A 20,101-nucleotide genomic window follows, 5' to 3' on the forward strand; every position below is an offset into this window, starting at 1 on the left:
AATTAATGAATGAGGCTGTGTTTCAAAGAACTTAAACTCATTGATCAATGTTGGTTCTGTTTATATTAATATGAATACAATTGAGGAATGAGGCTGCGTTTCACTGAGGTCAAACTCATTGATCAATGTTGGTTCTGTTTATATTAATATGAATAAAATTGATGAATGAGGCTGGGTTTCACTGAGGTTCAGCTTTGTGATCAATGTTGGTTCTGTTTATATTAATATGAATATAATTGATGAATGAGGCTGGGTTTCACTGAGGTTCAGCTTTGTGATCAATGTTGGTTCTGTATATATTTATATGAATATAATTAATGAATGAGGCTGTGTTTCAAAGAACTTAAACTCATTGATCAATGTTGGTTCTGTTTATATTAATATGAATACAATTGAGGAATGAGGCTGCGTTTCACTGAGGTCAAACTCATTGATCAATGTTGGTTCTGTTTATATTAATATGAATAAAATTGATGAATGAGGCTGGGTTTCACTGAGGTTCAGCTTTGTGATCAATGTTGGTTCTGTTTATATGAATATGAATATAATTGAGGAATGAGGCTGGGTTTCACTGAGGTTAAACTCATTGATCAATGTTGGTTCTGTTTATATTAATATGAATATAATTGATGAATGAGGCTGGGTTTCACTGAGGTTCAGCTTTGTGATCAATGTTTGTTCTGTTTATATTGATATGAATATAATTGATGAATGAGGCTGGGTTTCACTGAGATTCAGCTATGTGATTAATGTTGGTTCTGTTTATATTAATATGAATATAATTGATGAATGAGGCTGGGTTTCACTGAGATTCAGCTTTGTGGTCAATGTTGGTTCTGTTTATATAAATATGAATATAATTGATGAATGAGGCTGGGTTTCACTGAGGTTCAGCTTTGTGTTCAATGTTGGTTCTGTTTATATTAATATGAATATAATTGAGGAATAAGGCTGCGTTTCACTCATGTTCAGCTTTGTGATCAATGTTGGTTCTCTTTATATAAATATGAACATAATTGAGGAATGAGGTGGGTTTCACTGAGGTTAAACTCATTGATCAATGATGGTTCTGTCTATATTAAAATGAATATAATTGATGATTGAGGCTTGGTTTCACTGAGGTTCAGCTTTGTGATCAATGTTGGTTCTGTATATATTTATATGAATATAATTAATGAATGAGGCTGTGTTTCAAAGAACTTAAACTCATTGATCAATGTCGGTTCTGTTTATATTAATATGAATATAATTGATGAATGAGGCTGGGTTTCACTGAGGTTCAGCTTTTTGATCAATGCTTGTTCTGTTTCTATTAATATGTATATAATTGATGAATGAGGCTGGGTTTCACTGAGGTTCAGCTTTGTGATCAATGTTGGTTCTGTTTATATTTATATGAATATAATTGATGAATGAGGCTGGGTTTCACTGAGGTTCAGCTTTGTGATCAATGTTGGTTCTGTTTATATTTATATGAATATAATTGAGGAATGTGGCTGGGTTTCACTGAGGTTAAACTCATTGATCAATGTTGGTTCTGTTTATATTAATATGAATATAATTGATGAATGAGGCTGGGTTTCACTGAGGTTCAGCTTTGTGATCAATGTTGGTTCTGTATATATTTATATGAATATAATTAATGAATGAGGCTGTGTTTGAAAGAACTTAAACTCATTGATCAATGTTGGTTCTGTTTATATTAATATGAATATAATTGAGGAATGAGGCTGCGTTTCACTGAGGTTAAACTCATTGATCAATGTTGGTTCTGTTTATATTAATATGAATAAAATTGATGAATGAGGCTGGGTTTCACTGAGGTTCAGCTTTGTGATCAATGTTGGTTCTGTTTATATCAATATGTATATAATTGATGAATGAGGCTGAGTTTCACTGAGGTTCAGCTTTGTGATCAATGTTGGTTCTGTTTATATTAATATGAATATAATTGATGAATGAGGCTGGGTTTCACTGAGGTTCAGCTTTGTGATCAATGTTGGTTCTGTATATATTTATATGAATATAATTAATGAATGAGGCTGTGTTTCAAAGAACTTAAACTCATTGATCAATGTTGGTTCTGTTTATATTAATATGAATACAATTGAGGAATGAGGCTGCGTTTCACTGAGGTTCAGCTTTGTGATCAATGTTTGTTCTGTTTATTTTACTATGAATATAATTGAGGAATGAGGCTGCGTTTCACTGAGGTTAAACTCATTGATCAATGTTGGTTCTGTTTATATTAATATGAATATAACTGATGAATGAGGCTGGGTGTCACTGAGGTTCAGCTTTGTGATCAATGTTGGTTCTGTTTATATGAATATGAAAATAATTGAGGAATGAGGCTGGGTTTCACTGAGGTTAAACTCATTGATCAATGTTGGTTCTGTTTATATTAATATGAATATAATTGATGAATGAGGCTGGGTTTCACTGAGGTTCAGCTTTGTGATCAATGTTTGTTCTGTTTATATTAATATGAATATAATTGATGAATGAGGCTGGGTTTCACTGAGGTTCAGCTTTGTGATCAATGTTGGTTCTGTTTATATGAATATGAAAATAATTGAGGAATGAGGCTGGGTTTCACTGAGGTTAAACTCATTGATCAATGTTGGTTCTGTTTATATTAATATGAATATAATTGATGAATGAGGCTGGGTTTCACTGAGATTCAGCTTTGTGGTCAATGTTGGTTCTGTTTATATAAATATGAATATAATTGATGAATGAGGCTGGGTTTCACTGAGGTTCAGCTTTGTGTTCAATGTTGGTTCTGTTTATATTAATATGAATATAATTGAGGAATAAGGCTGCGTTTCACTCATGTTCAGCTTTGTGATCAATGTTGGTTCTCTTTATATAAATATGAACATAATTGAGGAATGAGGTGGGTTTCACTGAGGTTAAACTCATTGATCAATGATGGTTCTGTCTATATTAAAATGAATATAATTGATGATTGAGGCTTGGTTTCACTGAGGTTCAGCTTTGTGATCAATGTTGGTTCTGTATATATTTATATGAATATAATTAATGAATGAGGCTGTGTTTCAAAGAACTTAAACTCATTGATCAATGTCGGTTCTGTTTATATTAATATGAATATAATTGATGAATGAGGCTGGGTTTCACTGAGGTTCAGCTTTTTGATCAATGCTTGTTCTGTTTCTATTAATATGTATATAATTGATGAATGAGGCTGGGTTTCACTGAGGTTCAGCTTTGTGATCAATGTTGGTTCTGTTTATATTTATATGAATATAATTGATGAATGAGGCTGGGTTTCACTGAGGTTCAGCTTTGTGATCAATGTTGGTTCTGTTTATATTTATATGAATATAATTGAGGAATGTGGCTGGGTTTCACTGAGGTTAAACTCATTGATCAATGTTGGTTCTGTTTATATTAATATGAATATAATTGATGAATGAGGCTGGGTTTCACTGAGGTTCAGCTTTGTGATCAATGTTGGTTCTGTATATATTTATATGAATATAATTAATGAATGAGGCGGTGTTTCAAAGAACTTAAACTCATTGATCAATGTTGGTTCTGTTTATATTAATATGAATATAATTGAGGAATGAGGCTGCGTTTCACTGAGGTTAAACTCATTGATCAATGTTGGTTCTGTTTATATTAATATGAATAAAATTGATGAATGAGGCTGGGTTTCACTGAGGTTCAGCTTTGTGATCAATGTTGGTTCTGTTTATATCAATATGTATATAATTGATGAATGAGGCTGAGTTTCACTGAGGTTCAGCTTTGTGATCAATGTTGGTTCTGTTTATATTAATATGAATATAATTGATGAATGAGGCTGGGTTTCACTGAGGTTCAGCTTTGTGATCAATGTTGGTTCTGTATATATTTATATGAATATAATTAATGAATGAGGCTGTGTTTCAAAGAACTTAAACTCATTGATCAATGTTGGTTCTGTTTATATTAATATGAATACAATTGAGGAATGAGGCTGCGTTTCACTGAGGTCAAACTCATTGATCAATGTTGGTTCTGTTTATATTAATATGAATATAATTGATGAATGAGGCTGGGTTTCACTGAGGTTCAGCTTTGTGATCAATGTTTGTTCTGTTTATTTTACTATGAATATAATTGAGGAATGAGGCTGCGTTTCACTGAGGTTAAACTCATTGATCAATGTTGTTTCTGTTTATATTAATATGAATATAACTGATGAATGAGGCTTGGTGTCACTGAGGTTCAGCTTTGTGATCAATGTTGGTTCTGTTTATATGAATATGAAAATAATTGAGGAATGAGGCTGGGTTTCACTGAGGTTAAACTCATTGATCAATGTTGGTTCTGTTTATATTAATATGAATATAATTGATGAATGAGGCTGGGTTTCACTGAGGTTCAGCTTTGTGATCAATGTTTGTTCTGTTTATATTAATATGAATATAATTGATGAATGAGGCTGGGTTTCACTGAGATTCAGCTTTGTGGTCAATGCTTGTTCTGTTTATATTAATATGTATATAATTGATGAATGAGGCTGGGTTTCACTGAGGTTCAGCTTTGTGATCAATGTTGGTTCTGTTTATATTAATATGAATATAATTGAGGAATAAGGCTGCGTTTCACTGAGGTTAAACTCATTGATCAATGTTGGTTCTGTTTATATTAATATGAATATAATTGATGAATGAGGCTGGGTTTCACTGAGGTTCAGCTTTGGGATCAATGTTGGTTCTGTATATATTTATAGGAATATAATTAATGAATGAGGCTGTGTTTCAAAGAACTTAAACTCATTGATCAATGTTGGTTCTGTTTATATTAATATGAATATAATTGAGGAATGAGGCTGCGTTTCACTGAGGTTAAACTCATTGATCAATGTTGGTTCTGTTTATATTAATATGAATAAAATTGATGAATGAGGCTGGGTTTCACTGAGGTTCAGCTTTGTGATCAATGTTGGTTCTGTTTATATTAATATGAATATAATTGATGAATGAGGCTGGGTTTCACTGAGGTTCAGCTTTGTGATCAATGTTGGTTCTGTATATATTTTTATGAATATAATTAATGAATGAGGCTGTGTTTCAAAGAACTTAAACTCATTGATCAATGTTGGTTCAGTTTATATTAATATGAATATAATTGAGGAATGAGGCTGCGTTTCACTGAGGTTAAACTCATTGATCAATGTTGGTTCTGTTTATATTAATATGAATAAAATTGATGAATGAGGCTGGGTTTCACTGAGGTTCAGCTTTGTGATCAATGTTGGTTCTGTTTATATTAATATGAATAAAATTGATGAATGAGGCTGGATTTCACTGAGATTCAGCTTTGTGGTCAATGTTGGTTCTTTTTATATTAATATGAATATAATTGATGAATGAGGCTGGGTTTCACTGAGGTTAAACTCATTGATCAATATTGGTTCTGTTTATATTAATATGAATATAATTGATGAATGAGGCTGGGTTTCACTGAGGTTTAGCTTTGTGATCAATGTTGGTTCTGTTTATATTAATATGAAAATAATTGATGAATGAGGCTGGGTTTCACTGAGGTTCAGCTTTGTGATCAATGTTGGTTCTGTTTATATTAATATGAATATAATTGATGAATGAGGCTGGGTTTCACTGAGATTCAGCTCTGTGATCAATGTTGGTTCTGTTTATATTAATATGAATATAATTGATGAATGAGGCTGGGTTTCACTGAGATTCAGCTTTGTGGTCAATGTTGGTTCTGTTTATATTAATATGAATATAATTGATGAATGAGGCTGGGTTTCACTGAGGTTCAGCTTTGTGTTCAATGTTGGTTCTGTTTATATTAATATGAATATAATTGAGGAATGTGGCTGGGTTTCACTGATGTTCAGCTTTGTGATCAATGTTGGTTCTGTTTATATTAATATGAACATAATTGAGGAATGAGGCTGCGTTTCACTGAGGTTAAACTCATTGATCAATGTTGTTTCTGTTTATATTAATATGAATATAATTGATGAATGAGGCTGGGTTTCACTGAGGTTCAGCTTTGTGATCAATGTTTGTTCTGTTTATATTACTATGAATATAATTGAGGAATGAGGCTGCGTTTCACTGAGGTTAAACTCATTGATCAATGTTGGTTCTGTTTATATTAATATGAATATAATTGATGAATGAGACTGGGTTTCACTGAGGTTCAGCTTTGTGATCAATGTTTGTTCTGTTTATATTAATATGAATATAATTGATGAATGAGGCTGGGTTTCACTGAGATTCAGCTTTGTGGTCAATGCTTGTTCTGTTTATATTAATATGTATATTATTGATGAATGAGGCTGGGTTTCACTGAGGTTCAGCTTTGTGATCAATGTTGGTTCTGTTTATATTAATATGAATATAATTGAGGAATAAGGCTGCGTTTCACTGAGGTTAAACTCATTGATCAATGTTGGTTCTGTTTATATTAATATGAATATAATTGATGAATGAGGCTGGGTTTCACTGAGGTTCAGCTTTGTGTTCAATGTTGGTTCTGTTTATATTAATATGAATATAACTGATGAATGAGGCTGCGTTTCACTGAGGTTAAACTCATTGATCAATGTTGGTTCTGTTTATATTAATATGAATATAACTGATGAATGAGGCTGGGTTTCACTGAGGTTCAGCTTTGTGATCAATGTTGGTTCTGTTTATATCAATATGAATATAATTGAGGAATGAGGCTGGGTTTCACTGAGGTTAAACTCATTGATCAATGTTGGTTCTGTTTATATTAATATGAATATAATTGATGAATGAGGCTGGGTTTCACTGAGGTTCAGCTTTGTGATCAATGTTTGTTCTGTTTATATTGATATGAATATAATTGATGAATGAGGCTGGGTTTCACTGAGGTTCAGCTTTGTGGTCAATGCTTGTTCCGTTTATATTAATATGTATATAATTGATGAATGAGGCTGAGTTTCACTGAGGTTCAGCTTTGTGATCAATGTTGGTTCTGTTTATATTAATATGAATATAATTGAGGAATAAGGTGGGTTTCACTGAGGTTAAACTCATTGATCAATGATGGTTCTGTCTATATTAAAATGAATATAATTTATGATTGAGGCTTGGTTTCACTGAGGTTCAGCTTTGTGATCAATGTTGGTTCTGTTTATAATAATATGAATATAATTGATGAATGAGGCTGGGTTTCACTGAGGTTCAGCTTTGTGATCAATGTCGGTTCTGTTTATATTAATATGAATATAATTGATGAATGAGGCTGGGTTTCACTGAGGTTCAGCTTTTTGATCAATGCTTGTTCTGTTTCTATTAATATGTATATAATTGATGAATGAGGCTGGGTTTCACTGAGGTTCAGCTTTGTGATCAATGTTGGTTCTGTTTATATTTATATGAATATAATTGAGGAATGAGGCTGCATTTCACTGAGGTTAAACTCATTAATCAATGTTGGTTCTGTTTATATTAATATGAATATAATTGAGCAATGAGTCTGCGTTTCACTCAGGTTAAACTCATTGATCAATGTTGGTTCTGTTTATATTAATATGAATATAATTGATGAATGAGGCTGGGTTTCACTGAGGTTCAGCTTTGTGTTCAATGTTGGTTCTGTTTATATTAATATGAATATAATTGAGGAATGTGGCTGGGTTTCACTGATGTTCAGCTTTGTGATCAATGTTGGTTCTCTTTATATTAATATGAACATAATTGAGGAATGAGGCTGCGTTTCACTGAGGTTAAACTCATTGATCAATGTTGGTTCTGTTTATATTAATATGAATATAATTGATGAATGAGGCTGGGTTTCACTGAGGTTCAGCTTTGTGATCAATGTTTGTTCTGTTTATATTACTATGAATATAATTGAGGAATGAGGCTGCGTTTCAATGAGGTTAAACTCATTGATCAATGTTGGTTCTGTTTATATTAATATGAATATAACTGATGAATGAGGCTGGGTTTCACTGAGGTTCAGCTTTGTGATCAATGTTGGTTCTGTTTATATGAATATGAATATAATTGAGGAATGAGGCTGTGTTTCACTGAGGTTAAAGTCATTGATCAATGTTTGTTCTGTTTATATTAATATGAATATAATTGATGAATGAGTCTGTGTCTCACTGAGGTTCAGCTTTGTGGTCAATGCTTGTTCTGTTTATATTAATATGTATATAATTGATGAATGAGGCTGAGTTTCACTGAGGTTCAGCTTTGTGATCAATGTTGGTTCTGTTTATATTAATATGAATATAATTGATGAATGAGGCTGGGTTTCACTGAGGTTCAGCTTTGTGATCAATGTTGGTTCTGTATATATTTATATGAATATAATTAATGAATGAGGCTGTGTTTCAAAGAACTTAAACTCATTGATCAATGTTGGTTCTGTTTATATTAATATGAATATAATTGAGGAATGAGGCTGCGTTTCACTGAGGTTAAACTCATTGATCAATGTTGGTTCTGTTTATAATAATATGAATATAATTGATGAATGAGGCTGGGTTTCACTGAGGTTCAGCTTTGTGATCAATGTTGGTTCTGTTTATATTAATATGTATAAAATTGATGAATGAGGCTGGATTTCACTGAGATTCAGCTTTGTGGTCAATGTTGGTTCTTTTTATATTAATATGAATATAATTGATGAATTAGGCTGGGTTTCACTGAGGTTAAACTCATTGATCAATATTGGTTCTGTTTATATTAATATGAATATAATTGATGAATGAGGCTGGGTTTCACTGAGGTTTAGCTTTGTGATCAATGTTGGTTCTGTTTATATTAATATGAATATAATTGATGAATGAGGCTGGGTTTCACTGAGGTTCAGCTTTGTGATCAATGTTAGTTCTGTTTATATTAATATGAATATAATTGATGAATGAGGCTGGGTTTCACTGAGATTCAGCTCTGTGATCAATGTTGGTTCTGTTTATATTAATATGAATATAATTGATGAATGAGGCTGGGTTTCACTGAGATTCAGCTTTGTGGTCAATGTTGGTTCTGTTTATATTAATATGAATATAATTGATGAATGAGGCTGGGTTTCACTGAGGTTCAGCTTTGTGTTCAATGTTGGTTCTGTTTATATTAATATGAATATAATTTAGGAATGCGGCTGGGTTTCACTGATGTTCAGCTTTGTGATCAATGTTGGTTCTCTTTATATTAATATGAACATAATTGAGGAATGAGGCTGCGTTTCACTGAGGGTAAACTCATTGACCAATGTTGGTTCTGTTTATATTAATATGAATATAATTGATGAATGAGGCTGGGTTTCACTGAGGTTCAGCTTTGTGATCAATGTTTGTTCTGTTTATATTACTATGAATATAATTGAGGAATGAGGCTGCGTTTCACTGAGGTTAAACTCATTGATCAATGTTGGTTCTGTTTATATGAATATGAATATAATTGATGAATGAGGCTGGGTTTCACTGAGATTCAGCTTTGTGGTCAATGTTGGTTCTGTTTATATTAATATGAATATAATTGATGAATGAGGCTGGGTTTCACTGAGGTTCAGCTTTGTGTTCAATGTTGGTTCTGTTTATATTAATATGAATATAATTGAGGAATGCGGCTGGGTTTCACTGATGTTCAGCTTTGTGATCAATGTTGGTTCTCTTTATATTAATATGAACATAATTGAGGAATGAGGCTGCGTTTCACTGAGGTTAAACTCATTGACCAATGTTGGTTCTGTTTATATTAATATGAATATAATTGATGAATGAGGCTGGGTTTCACTGAGGTTCAGCTTTGTGATCAATGTTTGTTCTGTTTATATTAATATAAATATAATTGATGAATGAGGCTGGGTTTCACTGAGGTTCAGCTTTGTGATCAATGTTGGTTCTGTTTATATTAATATGAATATAATTGATGAATGAGGCTGGGTTTCACTGAGGTTCAGCTTTGTGATCAATGTTGGTTCTGTATATATTTATATGAATATAATTAATGAATGAGGCTGTGTTTCAAAGAACTTAAACTCATTGATCGATGTTGGTTCTGTTTATATTAATATGAATATAATTGAGGAATGAGGCTGCGTTTCACTGAGGTTAAACTCATTGATCAATGTTGGTTCTGTTTATATTAATATGAATAAAATTGATGAATGAGGCTGGGTTTCACTCAGGTTCAGCTTTGTGATCAATGTTGGTTCTGTTTAAATTAATATGAATAAAATTGATGAATGAGGCTGGATTTCACTGAGATTCAGCTTTGTTGTCAATATTGGTTCTGTTTATATTAATATGAATATAATTGATGAATGAGGCTGGGTTTCACTGAGGTTCAGCTTTGTGATCAATATTGGTTCTGTTTATATTAATATGAATATAATTGATGAATGAGGCTGGGTTTCACTGAGATACAGCTCTGTGATCAATGTTGGTTCTGTTTATATTAATATGAACATAATTGAGGAATGAGGCTGCGTTTCACTGAGGTTAAACTCATTGACCAATGTTGGTTCTGTTTATATTAATATGAATATAATTGATGAATGAGGCTGGGTTTCACTGAGGTTCAGCTTTGTGTTCAATGTTGGTTCTGTTTATATTAATATGAATATAATTGAGGAATGCGGCTGGGTTTCACTGATGTTCAGCTTTGTGATCAATGTTGGTTCTCTTTATATTAATATGAACATAATTGAGGAATGAGGCTACGTTTCACTGAGGTTAAACTCATTGACCAATGTTGGTTCTGTTTATATTAATATGAATATAATTGATGAATGAGGCTGGGTTTAACAGAACCAATATTGACAACAAAGCTGAATCTCAGTGAAATCCAGCCTCATTCATCAATTTTATTCATATTAATATAAACAGAACCAACATTGATCACAAAGCTGAACCTGAGTGAAACCCAGCCTTATTCATCAAATTTATTCATATTAATATAAACAGAACCAACATTGATTATTGAGTTTAACCTCAGTGAAACGCAGCCTCATTCCTCAATTATATTCATATTAATATAAACAGAACCAACATTGATCAATGAGTTTAAGATCTTTGAAACACAGCCTCATTCATTAATTATATTCATATAAATATATACAGAACCAACATTGATCACAAAGCTGAACCTCAGTGAAACCCAGCCTCATTCATCAATTATATTCATATTAATATAAACAGAACCAACATTGATCACAAAGCTGAACCTCAGTGAAACCCAGCCTCATTCATCAATTATATTCATATTAATATAAACAGAACCAACATTGATCACAAAGCTGAACCTCAGTGAAACCCAGCCTCATTCATCAATTATATTCATATTAATATAAACAGAACCAACATTGACCACAAAGCTGAATCTCAGTGAAACCCAGCCTCATTTATCAATTATATTCATATTCATATAAACAGAACCAACATTGATCAATGAGTTTAACCTCAGTGAAACGCAGCCTCATTCCTCAATTATATTCATAGTAATATAAACAGAACAAACATTGATCACAAAGCTGAACCTCAGTGAAACCCAGCCTCATTCATTAATTATATTCATATTAATATAAACAGAACCAACATTGGTCAATGAGTTTAACCTCAGTGAAACGCAGCCTCATTCCTCAATTATGTTCATATTAATATAAAGAGAACCAACATTGATCACAAAGCTGAACATCAGTGAAACCCAGCCGCATTCCTCAATTATATTCATATTAATATAAACAGAACCAACATTGAACACAAAGCTGAACCTCAGTGAAACCCAGCCTCATTCATCAATTATATTCATATTAATATAAACAGAACCAACATTGATCACAAAGCTGAACCTCAGTGAAACCCAGCCTCATTCATCAATTATATTCATATTAATATAAACAGAACCAACATTGATCACAGAGCTGAATCTCAGTGAAACCCAGCCTCATTCATCAATTTTATTCATATTAATATAAACAGAACCAACATTAATCAATGAGTTTAACCTCAGTGAAACACAGCCTCGTTCCTCAATTATATTCATATTAGTATAAACAGAACTACCATTGATCAATGAGTTTAGCCTCAGTGAAACGCAGCCTCATTCCTCAATTATATTCATATTAATATAAACAGAACCAACATTGATCAATGAGTTTAAGTTCTTTGAAACACAGCCTCATTCATTAATTATATTCATATAAATATATACAGAACCAACATTGATCACAAAGCTGAACCTCAGTGAAACCAAGCCTCAATCATCAATTATATTCATTTTAATATAGACAGAACCATCATTGATCAATGAGTTTAACCTCAGTGAAACGCAGCCTTATTCCTCAATTATATTCATATTAATATAAACAGAACCAACATTGATCACAAAGCTGAACCTCAGTGAAACCCAGCCTCATTCATCAATTATATACATATTAATATAAACAGAACAAGCATTGACCACAAAGCTGAACCTCAGTGAAACCCAGCCTCATTCATCAATTATATTCATATTAATATAAACAGAACAAACATTGATCACAAAGCTGAACCTCAGTGAAACCCCTACTCATTCATCAATTATATTCATATTAATATAAACAGAACCAACATTGATCAATGAGTTTAACCTCAGTGAAACCCAGCCTCATTCATCAATTATATTCATATTATTATAAACAGAACCAACATTGATCAATGAGTTTAAGTTCTTTGAAACACAGCCTCATTCATTAATTATATTCATATAAATATATACAGAACCAACATTGATCACAAAGCTGAACCTCAGTGAAACCAAGCCTCAATCATCAATTATATTCATTTTAATATAGACAGAACCATCATTGATCAATGAGTTTAACCTCAGTGAAACGCAGCCTTATTCCTCAATTATATTCATATTCATATAAACAGAACCAACATTGATCAATGAGTTTAACCTCAGTGAAACGCAGCCTCATTCCTCAATTATATTCATAGTAATATAAACAGAACAAACATTGATCACAAAGCTGAACCTCAGTGAAACCCAGCCTCATTCATTAATTATATTCATATTAATATAAACAGAACCAACATTGGTCAATGAGTTTAACCTCAGTGAAACGCAGCCTCATTCCTCAATTATGTTCATATTAATATAAAGAGAACCAACATTGATTACAAAGCTGAACCTCAGTGAAACGCAGCCTCATTCCTCAATTATATTCATAGTAATATAAACAGAACAAACATTGATCACAAAGCTGAACCTCAGTGAAACCCAGCCTCATTCATTAATTATATTCATATTAATATAAACAGAACCAACATTGGTCAATGAGTTTAACCTCAGTGAAACGCAGCCTCATTCCTCAATTATGTTCATATTAATATAAAGAGAACCAACATTGATCACAAAGCTGAACATCAGTGAAACCCAGCCGCATTCCTCAATTATATTCATATTAATATAAACAGAACCAACATTGAACACAAAGCTGAACCTCAGTGAAACCCAGCCTCATTCATCAATTATATTCATATTAATATAAACAGAACCAACATTGACCACAAAGCTGAATCTCAGTGAAACCCAGCCTCATTCATCAATTATATTCATATTAATATAAACAGAACCAACATTGATCACAGAGCTGAATCTCAGTGAAACCCAGCCTCATTCATCAATTATATTCATATTAATATAAACAGAACCAACATTGATCACAAAGCTGAACCTCAGTGAAACCCAGCCTCATTCATCAATTATATTCATATTAATATAAACAGAACCAACATTGATCACAAAGCTAAACCTCAGTGAAACCCAGCCTCATTCATCAATTATATTCATATTAATATAAACAGAACCAATATTGATCAATGAGTTTAACCTCAGTGAAACCCAGCCTCATTCATCAATTATATTCATATTAATATAAACAGAACCAACATTGACCACTAAGCTGAATCTCAGTGAAATCCAGCCTCATTCATCAATTTTATTCATATTAATATAAACAGAACCAACATTGATCACAAAGCTGAACCTCAGTGAAACCCAGCCTCATTCATCAATTTTATTCATATTAATATAAACAGAACCAACATTGATCAATGAGTTTAACCTCAGTGAAACGCAGCCTCACTCCTCAATTATATTCATATTATTATAAACAGAACCAACATTGATCAATGAGTTTAAGTTCTTTGAAACACAGCCTCATTCATTAATTATATTCATATAAATATATACAGAACCAACATTGATCAAAAAGCTGAACCTCAGTGAAACCCAGCCTCATTCATCAATTATATTCATATTAATATAAACAGAACCAACATTGATCAATGAGTTTAACCTCAGTGAAACCCAGCCTCATTCATCAATTATATACATATTAATATAAACAGAACAAGCATTGATCACAAAGCTGAACCTCAGTGAAACCCAGCCTCATTCATCAATTATATTCATAGTAATATAAATAGAACAAACATTGATCACAAAGCTGAACCTCAGTGAAACCCAGCCTCATTCATCAATTATATTCATATTAATATAAACAGAACCAACATTGGTCAATGAGTTTAACCTCAGTGAAACGCAGCCTCATTCCTCAATTATGTTCATATTAATATAAAGAGAACCAACATTGATCACAAAGCTGAACCTCAGTGAAACCCAGCCTCATTCATTAATTATATTCATATTAATATAAACAGAACCAACATTGGTCAATGAGTTTAACCTCAGTGAAACGCAGCCTCATTCCTCAATTATGTTCATATTAATATAAAGAGAACCAACATTGATCACAAAGCTGAACATCAGTGAAACCCAGCCGCATTCCTCAATTATATTCATATTAATATAAACAGAACCAACATTGAACACAAAGCTGAACCTCAGTGAAACCCAGCCTCATTCATCAATTATATTCATATTAATATAAACAGAACCAACATTGACCACAAAGCTGAATCTCAGTGAAACCCAGCCTCATTCATCAATTATATTCATATTAATATAAACAGAACCAACATTGACCACAAAGCTGAATCTCAGTGAAACCCAGCCTCATTCATCAATTATATTCATATTAATATAAACAGAACCAACATTGATCACAGAGCTGAATCTCAGTGAAACCCAGCCTCATTCATCAATTATATTCATATTAATATAAACAGAACCAACATTGATCACAGAGCTGAATCTCAGTGAAACCCAGCCTCATTCATCAATTATATTCATATTAATATAAACAGAACCAACATTGATCACAAAGCTGAACCTCAGTGAAACCCAGCCTCATTCATCAATTATATTCATATTAATATAAACAGAACCAACATTGATCACAAAGCTAAACCTCAGTGAAACCCAGCCTCATTCATCAATTATATTCATATTAATATAAACAGAACCAATATTGATCAATGAGTTTAACCTCAGTGAAACCCAGCCTCATTCATCACTTATATTCATATTAATATAAAAAGAACCAACATTGACTACTAAGCTGAATCTCAGTGAAATCCAGCCTCATTCATCAATTTTATTCATATTAATATAAACAGAACCAACATTGATCACAAAGCTGAACCTCAGTGAAACCCAGCCTCATTCCTCAATTATATTCATATTATTATAAACAGAACCAACATTGATCAATGAGTTTAAGTTCTTTGAAACACAGCCTCATTCATTAATTATATTCATATAAATATATACAGAACCAACATTGATCAAAAAGATGAACCTCAGTGAAACCCAGCCTCATTCATCAATTATATTCATATTAATATAAACAGAACCAACAATGATCAATGAGTTTAACCTCAGTGAAACCCAGCCTCATTCATCAATTATATACATATTAATATAAACAGAACAAGCATTGACCACAAAGCTGAACCTCAGTGAGACCCAGCCTCATTCATCAATTATATTCATATTAATATAAACAGAACAAACATTGATCACAAAGCTGAACCTCAGTGAAACCCAGCCTCATTCATCAATTATATTCATATTATTATAAACAGAACCAACATTGATCATTGAGTTTAACCTCAGTGAAACCCAGCCTCATTCCTCAATTATATTCATATTAATATAAACAGAACCAACATTGATCAATGAGTTTAACCTCAGTGAAACCCAGCCTCATTCATCAATTATATACATATTAATATAAACAGAACAAGCATTGACCACAAAGCTGAACCTCAGTGAGACCCAGCCTCATTCATCAATTATATTCATATTAATATAAACAGAACCAACATTGATCACAAAGCTGAACCTCAGTGAAACCCAGCCTCATTCATCAATTATATTCATATTAATATAAACAGAACCAACATTGATCAATGAGTTTAACCTCAGTGAAACGCAGCCTCATTCCTCAATTATATTCATATTAATATAAACAGAACCAACATTGATCAAAAAGCTGAACCTCAGTGAAACCCAGCCTCATTCATCAATTATATTTATATTAATATAAACAGAACCGACATTGATCACAAAGCTGAACCTCAGTGAAACCCAGCCTCATTCATCAATTATATTCATATTAATATTAAAAGAACCAACATTGATCAATGAGTTTAACTTCTTTGAAACACAGCCTCATTCATCAATTATATTCATATTAATATAAACAGAACCAACATTGGTCAATGAGTTTAACCTCAGTGAAACGCAGCCTTATTCCTCAATTATATTCATATTAATATAAACAGAACCAACATTGATCACAAAGCTGAACCTCAGTGAAACCCAGCCTCATTCATCAATTATATTCATAGTAATATAAATAGAACAAACATTGATCACAAAGCTGAACCTCAGTGAAACCCAGCCTCATTCATAAATTATATTCATATTAATATAAACAGAACCAACATTGAACACAAAGCTGAACCTCAGTGAAACCCAGCCTCATTCATCAATTATATTCATATTAATATAAACAGAACCAACATTGACCACAAAGCTGAATCTCAGTGAAACCCAGCCTCATTCATCAATTATATTCATATTCATATAAACAGAACCAACATTGATCAATGAGTTTAACCTCAGTGAAACGCAGCCTCATTCCTCAATTATATTCATAGTAATATTAACAGAACAAACATTGATCACAAAGCTGAACCTCAGTGAAACCCAGCCTCATTCATTAATTATATTCATATTAATATAAACAGAACCAACATTGGTCAATGAGTTTAACCTCAGTGAAATGCAGCCTCATTCATCAATTATATTCATATTAATATAAACAGAACCAACATTGATCACAGAGCTGAATCTCAGTGAAACCCAGCCTCATTCATCAATTATATTCATATTAATATAAACAGAACCAACATTGATCACAAAGCTGAACCTCAGTGAAACCCAGCCTCATTCATCAATTATATTCATATTAATATAAACAAAACCAACATTGATCACAAAGCTAAACCTTAGTGAAACCCAGCCTCATTCATCAATTATATTCATATTAATATAAACAGAACCAATATTGATCAATGAGTTTAACCTCAGTGAAACCCAGCCTCATTCATCAATTATATTCATATTAATATAAAAAGAACCAACATTGACCACTAAGCTGAATCTCAGTGAAATCCAGCCTCATTCATCAATTTTATTCATATTAATATAAACAGAACCAACATTGATCACAAAGCTGAACCTCAGTGAAACCCAGCCTCATTCATCAATTTTATTCATATTAATATAAACAGAACCAACATTGATCAATGAGTTTAACCTCAGTGAAACGCAGCCTCAATCCTCAATTATATTCATATTATTATAAACAGAACCAACATTGATCAATGAGTTTAAGTTCTTTGAAACACAGCCTCATTCATTAATTATATTCATATAAATATATACAGAACCAATATTGATCAAAAAGCTGAACCTCAGTGAAACCCGGCCTCATTCATCAATTATATTCATATTAATATAAACAGAACCAACATTGATCAATGAGTTTAACCTCAGTGAAACCCAGCCTCATTCATCAATTATATACATATTAATATAAACAGAACAAGCATTGACCACACAGCTGAACCTCAGTGAGACCCAGCCTCATTCATCAATTATATTCATATTAATATAAACAGAACAAACATTGATCACAAAGCTGAACCTCAGTGAAACCCAGCCTCATTCATCAATTATATTCATATTATTATAAACAGAACCAACATTGATCAATGAGTTTAAGTTCTTTGAAACACAGCCTCATTCATTAATTATATTCATATAAATATATACAGAACCAACATTGATCAAAAAGCTGAACCTCAGTGAAACCCAGCCTCATTCATCAATTATATTCATATTAATATAAACAGAACCAACATTGATCAATGAGTTTAACCTCAGTGAAACCCAGCCTCATTCCTCAATTATATTCATATTAATATAAACAGAACCAACATTGATCAATGAGTTTAACCTCAGTGAAACGCAGCCTCGTTCCTCAATTATATTCATATTAGTATAAACAGAACCAACATTGATCAATGAGTTTAGCCTCAGTGAAACCCAGCCTCATTCCTCAATTATATTCATATTAATATAAACAGAACCAACATTGATCACAAAGCTGAACCTCAGTGAAACCCAGCCTCATTCATCAATTATATTCATATTAATATAAACAGAACCAACATTGATCACAAAGCTGAACCTCAGTGAAACCCAGCCTCATTCATCAATTATATTCATATTGATATAAACAGAACCAACATTGATCAATGAGTTTAACCTCAGTGAAACCAAGCCTCATTCATCAATTATATTCATATTATTATAAACAGAACCAACATTGATCAATGAGTTTAAGTTCTTTGAAACACAGCCTCATTCATTAATTATATTCATATAAATATATACAGAACCAACATTGATCAAAAAGCTGAACCTCAGTGAAACCCAGCCTCATTCATCAATTATATTCATATTAATATAAACAGAACCAACATTGATCAATGAGTTTAACCTCAGTGAAACCCAGCCTCATTCATCAATTATATTCATATTATTATAAACAGAACCAACATTGATCAATGAGTTTAAGTTCTTTGAAACACAGCCTCATTCATTAATTATATTCATATAAATATATACAGAACCAACATTGATCACAAAGCTGAACCTCAGTGAAACCAAGCCTCAATCATCAATTATATTCATTTTAATATAGACAGAACCATCATTGATCAATGAGTTTAAGTTCTTTGAAACACAGCCTCATTCATTAATTATATTCATATAAATATATACAGAACCAACATTGATCACAAAGCTGAACCTCAGTGAAACCCAGCCTCATTCATCAATTGTATACATATTAATATAAACAGAACAAGCATTGACCACAAAGCTGAACCTCAGTGAAACCCAGCCTCATTCATCAATTATATTCATATTAATATAAACAGAACAAACATTGATCACAAAGCTGAACCTCAGTGAAACCAAGCCTCAATCATCAATTATATTCATTTTAATATAGACAGAACCATCATTGATCAATGAGTTTAACCTCAGTGAAACGCAGCCTTATTCCTCAATTATATTCATATTAATATAAACAGAACCAACATTGATCACAAAGCTGAACCTCAGTGAAACCCAGCCTCGTTTATCAATTATATACATATTAATATATACAGAACCAACATTGATCACAAAGCTGAACCTCAGTGAAACCCAGCCTCATTCATCAATTATATTCATAGTAATATAAATAGAACAAACATTGATCACAAAGCTGAACCTCAGTGAAACCCAGCCTCATTCATCAATTATATTCATAGTAATATAAATAGAACAAACATTGATCACAAAGCTGAACCTCAGTGAAACCCCTACTCATTCATCAATTATATTCATATTAATATAAACAGAACCAACATTGATCAATGAGTTTAAGTTCTTTGAAACACAGCCTCATTCATTAATTATATTCATATAAATATATACAGAACCAACATTGATCACAAAGCTGAACCTCAGTGAAACCAAGCCTCAATCATCAATTATATTCATTTTAATATAGACAGAACCATCATTGATCAATGATTTTAACCTCA

Source organism: Leuresthes tenuis, unplaced genomic scaffold, assembly GCF_036924035.1.
Source record: "Leuresthes tenuis unplaced genomic scaffold, fLeuTen1.0.hap1 SCAF_2, whole genome shotgun sequence".
In the NCBI taxonomy this organism is placed as follows: Eukaryota; Metazoa; Chordata; class Actinopteri; order Atheriniformes; family Atherinopsidae; genus Leuresthes; species Leuresthes tenuis.